The sequence below is a fragment of the Canis lupus genome, chromosome 23, assembly GCF_003254725.2.
Source record: "Canis lupus dingo isolate Sandy chromosome 23, ASM325472v2, whole genome shotgun sequence".
Lineage (NCBI taxonomy): Eukaryota > Metazoa > Chordata > Mammalia > Carnivora > Canidae > Canis > Canis lupus.
The window spans coordinates 5,033,068-5,040,491 of NC_064265.1; positions in this window are offsets into that span (position 1 = coordinate 5,033,068).

Sequence of the window (7,424 nt, forward strand, 5' to 3'; positions counted from 1 at the left end):
AGCTAACTCTGTGGAGAGAATCTAATTAGGTAGATGGGATTTGAGAAGCTGAAGCTTTTCTAGGACATCTGGCTCTCCCTTCTGTGTAATGGAAGTTGTCACTGGCCCTTTGCTGGCAGCTGAGGCACCAGGATGTGGGTGTCACTTCTTATTTGAATTAAATGCTGCCTCCAGCATGACATGTCACAGGCAAACAGGAACTGCTGGGTGCCCAGGCATGGGATCTTTACCTGAAGTCTCTTTCAACTCAGTGACACTATAATTTTGCACAGGGAGAAAGTTGTCACCTCAGCAGAAGAAAGAACTTCCTGAAAATCAGAACTCTCAATCACTAGGTAGACTCTTTAGTTGAGTACTGGGATCTCCACTACTGGCCAAGGACAGGCAGAGAGGTGGCTTGGTGGGGAAAGCAAAGATGGGTCTACCTCTGAGCCTGAAGACTTGCTAAGTTAACTCAAAGCTTTCAGCCTCAGTCTTTCACCCACAAGATGATGGATATTATATTCATTCAGTCACATATTCAATAAATATTTATTGGGAATCTGCAGTATACTAGGCATTCTTCCAGGGATGAGAATAGAATGATTAACAAAAGAAGTGAAGTCCTTGCCCTCAGGGAGCTTGCATGTTAATGAAAAAAGGCAGAAAGCAAGCAAATAGATACTTGGCTGTGCTAATACTGGCAATAAGGGATAGAAAATGGTGGTGGAAATGCTGCCAAATCTGTGGAATTAAGTGAAATTAAATGATATTAATAGCAATTAAATGAGATAATAATGACCACCATTTATTAAGCATTTTTGGGTTCCTGGCACTGTGCAAAGCACTGTGCCTTAAATAAACCTCGTATCAATAAAAACCTATATTATTTTGTAGACCCTGCAGCTGAGACTTTGAGTAGCTGTGTAACTTGTCAAGTAAGCCTAGCTAGTTAAAGGTAAAGCTGGCAATGGAATTCAGGTGTGAGCATCTGGCTCACAACAGGTACCCATTAGTTATGTTGTTTATGGAATTTGTTAATATTTTTATAATATTGAGCTATGACGAAAGTTATTTGAAGTTAATTTTTTTTCATTTAACAAATATTGCCTATGGCATAGTGCTAGAGGCTATGATGCATGTAAGGAAACATACAATGCTACCTGTGCTTTGTTCTACATTTCCATCTAATGTGGAGAATGCTATCTTGGGAGAAATTAAGTTAAAGCAGCATGTGACTCTGATATATAATAGTTCTAGACAACAGAAGTCACTATTACCATGGGTAGCAGGGGGAAAAAAAAAGGAGTCAGCAATGGGGTTCTCTGTGGTCAGGAAAGACGTGGGTTTGGGTGAGGTCTTGAGGGGAATAAACCTGCAAGGCTCTGGTAGGAAGTAGAGAGTAAAACAGATGGGATGGTTTGTTTGCAAAAATTAATGAAGCTTCAGCAAAAATTGGAAGCAACCCAAAAGTCCATCAAGAGGACAATGGCTAAACAAATGGTAGCATATTTGCCCAATGGGATATTATCCAGTGATAAAAAGGAATAAACTACTAACACATGCAACAACATTGATGAATCTCAAATGCCTTATGATGGGTAAAAGAATCTAGACACAAAAGAGTATGTATGGTTTGGTTCCATCTGTATGAAATTCAAAATTAAACAGAACAAATCTATGGGATAAAAGTCAGAAAAGTGATTCATTTTTGAGTGTGAAGGAAATAAATCAGGAATGGGAATTAAGGAACATTCTGGGCTGATAGAAATGTTCTGCAGCTTGCACTGTGTGGTAGTTACATAGGTGTATGCATGTATAAAATGTCACTGAGTTGTACATTTTGCTGCATGTAAATTAAACTATGGTAAGTCAAACACAATAGAGGAAAAGGTTAGGGTTGGAATACTCTTGATCAGAGATTGGTTCATATAACCAAGACAGAGATCACCAAAGGCGTTTTGGGGGAAAAACAAAGTTTGGAGTCAGTTACCAGACTAGTCCTCATAATAAAAAATACAGGAATTATCATTTATCCTATGAACAACAAGTAGGCTTTGGAGTTTTGGGGTAGAAAATTAATAAGTGATGTTTCAGGAGGGCATCTGTCAGAGATCTGAGGTCTAAGGTGGAGGAACATAATCTGGAGGAAAGAAAGTGTTAAGGGTCTACTGTGTGCTAAACTGGCATTTTCATAATTTGCTGGTTGAAGGAGATAATGCTCAGAGAACTTGGTTTCCCTGGGTCACAAAGCTGATCATTATAGGAGCTGGGATTTTGGATTCCAAAGCTCAGATTTGTGGCACTATGCTATTGTTTTTCCCAGAAGTTCTGAAGTGAGGAGACAGGCTGGTCTATGGAAGGGAAGAGAGAAAAAGATGTAGGTACATAATATTGAAAAGAAACATAAAGGGACTTCCAATGTGTGTGGATGTAGCTATATTTTCTTTAGGTTATCTCAAATGAAGATTAAATTTCCTTGAGCAGAAGGACACTTCTGGCATGGTATGAAGATTCCATCCACCTTGATGAAGGAGGACTAAATCTTCTGGCATTTGAGACTATATAGAAAGTTGTCGATACATCTTCAAAATAAATAGAACAAGAAATATACAGATATTTGCATACACTGGGGAGAAATTTTGACTTCAGGGATAGGCTTCTCAACTGGGAATGTGGGGAGTTCCTTAATAAGATATATAGAGGCAATCCTAAGTCTAACACAAAATGGTGTGAATATTTCATCTCTCTCTCTCTCTCTCTCTCTCTCCAAGGTTAATATAACATAGCTTTTTTTTGAGGGGGGTGGGAGAAGGAGTTGCTTTTTAAAATTCATTTTAATTCCTTAATTATAACCTGAATTCATCAACCTAGAAAAATATTACATTGAAACAGAGTCCTCCTGGGGGCACTTGATGGGATGAGCACTGGGTGTTATGCTATATGTTGGCAAATTGAACTCAATAACAACAAAAAAAAATAATCTTTTAGTTCAAAAAAAAAAAAAAAGAAAGAAACAGAGTCCTCCTAACTGATTCTAGTTCTCTCCAAGGATGTAACCACTATTTATATTTTTATATGTATCCCTATAATATGCTGTGTATTAACATACACATGATATATAATATAGACATGCAATCATTTTTGGTGGCAGTTTTAAATAAATTCTTACAAATTTTAAGGATTCTATAGCTTTCTTTTTTAATGCAACAGTATGTATTGGGGAGATTTTCCCAGTAAAAATATATAAAAGGACTTCATTCAATTGTAATAGGGGGGTGCATTGCTTAAGATGAATGTGCTTTAGTTAACTTAATAGTTATCCCACTTACTGTTGTTTTTATAAGAATACCTGCATGGAACCTCCTTGTTCTATGCCTCCATGTGCATATGTGGAAGTACTTTTCTCGGAAAAATTCTAAGAAATAGATTTATGGTTTAAAATGATAATACATCTCTTAAAATTTCCCTCAAGCATGGTTGAACCAATCCTGATGCCTCTAAGCAGCATATAAAATTGCCTGGCACACTTTACAAATACCCTATTGTATAATTTTCTTGTGATCTGTGTTTTTCTTAGTAATTATATTATTATATCTATTATTACTGATGCATAGAGGACATAAATCTTGCCCTGCCCAAACTGGCAATCAACATCTCTGTGGTTTATGGTAAAATAAAGAAGGTAATTAAGAAATAAAGATAATAATGAAACTTCCAAAAACATAAAACAAGACATCACAGAGTAATGGTCATTTTTGATGACTTTCTGATATTTGTTGTGGGCTTCTGTTCTATGATCATAAAGTCTGCAGAAGTGAGTTGTCTCAGTGGTGTTCTATATGACCAAGAATCTCCAATGGATTCAAAGGTACTTCTTTTGACTATAGGCAGGAGGATTGCCCGGGAAGCAGCATGGAATGGTAGAAACCATCACTGATGGGGGTGCTGAGTCTGGCATTTTCCTAAATCCATTGGTCATTCTGGCCACTCTATACATCCTTTTTGAGCATTAGTGCCTTCACTTGAGTAAAGGAAAACCCCCAAATGTTCTTTATAGATGTAAATTTTCATAGTTATAAGAACCAGTGAAATATGTATTTGAATAGGGCATTCTTTTTGCACAAACTTCAGTGGGTGTCAGAATTACCAGGAAAGTTTGTAAAATGTCAACCTCCAGGTCCCACCAGCAGGGTCTTGTCTGGGACCTGGAAATATTCATCTTTTACCAGTTCCTAGGTGATGTTGATGCTGTTGCTGCTAGGTGTGGCAATCACACTTTATTGCTTTAGTGTGGTTCTCAGGCACTATGGAATGGACATTGAAAGAAAGCCTGAGAGATAGCGAGCTTTGAAGATTTTTGAATGATAGAGATATAAGGCTCCAGACGCAACGAGTGTAGAGACAAGTTGTGTTTGAAAGAGGCCATATGGAAGCTGCAAGAAAGGAAGGCTGGGCCAGAGAGAAGCCATCCAAGGAGGAGGCTTCTGTTGTAACTCAGGAGAAACATGAACAGAGTTTGAACTGGGGTGACATTGAAGGGAATGAACAGGAAGAGATTTATTAGGAGTAATTTGGAACTTGGGTTAAAGGACCTGGAATTGTATGGTAGGATGAAGGTAAGGGAGGAGTCTTGGATGCCTACAGATTTCTAGTCTGGGTAATAAGGTGAATGATGGTATTACTTGGAATGTAAAACAGGGAAAGATCATTATCAGAAGGTTAGTCAAGGTTTGTGCAAGTTCTGCAAGGGGGTGGTGTCACAAACAGCCCCAAGTTCCTGCATGAGGGCCAGAAATGCGTGGGAAATAAGAGGAATGACACCTCGATGTGACCTTGATTAATGGGACCTTTAATTGAGAATTATTTTACCAGAGCTGAGACCAAATAGGAAAGTCAAGAAGATGGGTGTTTGAAAATAGGGTTGATTTTATTTTTAAATTATAAAGTTTTCCTACATTTCAAAATATAAGGATTTTGACAAATATTTTGGAACTTCAATAAATAAATAATAGCAAGGTCTGGGCAGCTATGAGAGAGTGATAAAGAGGCAATTGTGGCAGCAGCAGCTACAAATTCACAAGGATAAAATCAGAGTCACTAATAAGTCAGAAGTGCACACACATGTATATGAGATGGCAAGGAGAAGAAAAGAAGGCTGAGCTCTCTAAACAATCTTAGCTTATATCTTAGATGAATAATAGTAACATAGATTATATATAGATATGTATTATAAACACATACAGAGAGATTAAATAGATGAAAGATTGTAAAGAAATATATTAACGCATGGACAGTGGTTCTATCTGGGTGTTTTTAGACTATGTTTATTGTCTTATAGAAATTTTTATTTTCTTATTTTCTATAATCAACGTGTCATGCTCTTAAACCTTGTTAAAGGTATTTACATTGTTTTTTTTTTTTTACAAACTTGTTTTCAAGTGGTGGGGAAAAAATGACAGAATTCTTAGAGAATAGACTGGAGAGTTTGGCTTTCTACTTCTCTTCTCTCTACAGCCCAAGACAGATCTTGGCAATCTCATGAATCATCTAGATCTCTCATTATTGAATGATGGGCAGGCTGGACCCCCTGAGTGTTGCAGCCTCACAGGCAATTTGATCCATTCTCTTTGGGAAGCCTGAAGCTAAGAGGTAATATTTAGAGGGATATAACATTGAAACCGATTTGAAATACACACACACACACACACAAGTGTTAGTGATTCAGAACAGTGTAGCCATAACTCACTCCACCTGCCAGCCTCTGGACAAGTAGGGCCCCTGGGCAAGTAGAGGTGCTCTAGTAAAAGTACCCTGGGAGCTCTGGGCTGGCTTTGTTTCCCAGGATTCAGAGGACCCAGCAACAAATGGCCAGGCCCACACAGCCAACACAGATGGATGGCAATAATAAAGCAGAACTTTTATTTTATTTATTTTATTATTTATTTATTTTATTTTATTTTATTTTATTTTATTTTATTTTATTTTATTTATTTATTTTATTTTATTTTATTTTATTTTATTTTAAGCAGAACTTTTAAACATAAAACACACACGCTTCCCATTGCTCTTTACTAAGAAGTAAAATAGGGCTGATTTTAAGATCCATTCTTCATGGTGCCTGGATGACTCAGTGGGTTAAGCGTCTGACTATTTATTTATTTATTTATTTATTTATTTATGAGAGAGAGAGAGAGAGAGGCGCAGAGACACAGGCAGAGGGAGAAGCAGGCTCCATGCAGGGAGCCCAATGTGGGACCCGATCCTGGGACTCCAGGATCACGCCCTGAGCCAAAAGCAGGCGCTAAACCACTGAGCCACCCAGGGCTTCCAGGCGTATGACTCTTGATTGTGGCTCAGGTCATAATCTCAGGGTCAAGGTCTTGAGATGCAGCCTTGCCACAAGTTCTGTGCTGGTTGGAGCCTGCTTAAGATTCTTCCTCCTTCTGTGTCTTCCCACTCTTCCAATCCCCATCCCTGCTCACACTGTCATGCTCTCTCTCCCTCAAAAAATAAAAAAATGAAAAATAAAAATCAGGTCTTTATATGGGACAGGACATTCATGGTAAAATAATATGACAGTTTTTGTTCCCACATCCCACTGATCCTTGTTTTCTTCTTTAAATCCATCCCTTTGCTTTGCAGTTAGTTCTGATTCTAATTATGTGGCTCTGTGACCTGAGAAATGGAAACACAGGGGTTCACAGTTATGTGGATGCTTTCCCTTATTGCTCCATGTTCTCTGCCTTCCTTCTCTTTAGAAGAACTCAAGCCTTGAGCCCAAGTTTTAACAAGTACAGGTTGATTGCTGCCTACAGACATGCACATGTGCCTTTCTGCCTTGTCTTCCAAAATCTCTCAACAATGACCCACTGAATATTTTTAAACTTTTATTCATCTGTATTGGATAATTTTTGATTAGGTTCACATGGAAATCACATTCATCCTTTATTTAAACTTTTATTTCTGTATACTGTACATTTCAGTGAGGACATGCAGTGACCCACTATTTCTCCTTTAGCATGATAATCATAGTTGTGAGGTGGCTGTGATCACACAATGGGAAAATGACGTGGAAAGTTTCTTGTCTGCTTCTCTGCAAACATGACATCTTTCTGAATCTCTTTGAGGTCCAGGCTTGGCCTTTTTATCCTAGCAGACAGATTCTCTGACATTGGGTAGGCCTGAAGGCTAAGGAGGGAGTAGTCATCTGAGGAGAGAGCTGGCTGCCACTGTAGCCGTCAAATGGCCTAGCAATAGGAAGGGAGCTTCCTCCATCTCATTTCCAAGCAGTAACGCCCACTGGCATAAACCAGAATCTGGAGGGATTTCACTGCATGTTTGTGCTCACATACCTGAAAGTGCCTATGTATATCTATCTATATAGTCTTATTTTATGTAAATATTATATATATTTTTCTGCAATTTGTTTTCTTCCTTAATAA